Source organism: Pyrgilauda ruficollis, unplaced genomic scaffold, assembly GCF_017590135.1.
Source record: "Pyrgilauda ruficollis isolate IOZ18807 unplaced genomic scaffold, ASM1759013v1 scaffold5517, whole genome shotgun sequence".
In the NCBI taxonomy this organism is placed as follows: Eukaryota; Metazoa; Chordata; class Aves; order Passeriformes; family Passeridae; genus Pyrgilauda; species Pyrgilauda ruficollis.
This window is the reverse complement of record NW_024527175.1, coordinates 1-1016: the sequence shown is the minus strand read 5'-3', so window position 1 is coordinate 1016 and position 1016 is coordinate 1. Positions and strand designations below refer to the sequence as shown.

The 1016-nt window shown below is 54.8% G+C and overlaps 1 long non-coding RNA gene across 1 annotated transcript; it reads left to right on the top strand.

Annotated features, from left to right (window-relative positions):
- The first annotated feature begins 118 nt into the window (after nucleotides 1-118).
- On the top strand, nucleotides 119-956 carry LOC121361038. The gene is made up of 2 exons (XR_005956292.1): nucleotides 119-232; nucleotides 838-956. It is a non-coding gene; the product is annotated as an uncharacterized LOC121361038 (long non-coding RNA).
- Nucleotides 957-1016: the final 60 nt, after the last annotated feature.

The following is a 1016-nucleotide window of genomic DNA, read 5'->3' as shown; positions in this document are numbered from 1 at the left end:
TTTTGGGCGTTTTGGGGATATTTTTTTTGGGACATTTTGGGGACGTTTTGGGTGTTTTTGGGGATATTTTTTGGGGATATTTGGGGGATGTTTTGGGGATGTTTTGGGGACATTTTGGGGACGTTTTGGGCGTTTTGGGGTCCCGTGCCCCGCCCAGCTGCTGGCCGTGCCCACGATGGAGAACGGAGCCAAAGTGGCCACGAGGTTCCTGCGGGAGCTCAGCGACATCCAGGTGGGAATTTGGGGCGAAAAACGGGGAGTTTGGGAAAATCGGGAAAAACGGGGAGTTTGGGGAAATCGGGGAAATTGGGAAAATCGGGAAATTTGGGAAAATTGGGGGGAATTGGGGTGAAAAACAGGGAGTTTGGGAAAATCGGGGAGTTTGGGGAGTTTGGGGAAATCGGGGGGAATTTGGGGCGAAAAACGGGGGCTTTGGGAAAATCGGGGAGTTTGGGGAAATCGGGGAAATTGGGAAAATCGGGAAATTTGGGAAAACTGGGGGGAATTGGGGTGAAATCGGGGGAGTTTGGGAAAATCAGGAGAAATCAGGGAAAATCAGGGGAAATTGGGGGGAATTTGGGGAAATTTGTGGGGGGAATTTGGGGAAAATATTGAGAAATTTGGGGGAAATTTGGGAAAAATTGGGAGGAAATTGGGGGGAAATTTGAAGGAAATTCGGGAAATTGGGGGAAAATTTGGGGGAAAAATTGGGGAAATTCGGGGGGGAAATGGGAGAAAATTGGGGAAAAATTGGGAAAAAATGGGAGAAAATTGGGGGAAATTTGGGGGAATTTGGGGAGGGGTCCTGCCCCCCCGTGACCCCTCCCCTTCCCCCAGTACGGCCGCGTCCCCAGCCCGTGGGCCCAGCCCGTGTGACCCCCCCGGACGGGGCCGAGACCCCTCCCCAAAATCCGCCGGCGCCGGGGGGGGAGGGGCCGGGACCCCCCAGAATGAACCAAAAATGGGGGAGGGGCCGCAAGCCCCCCTCCCCCCCACCCCAAATCCCCCTCGGGGGG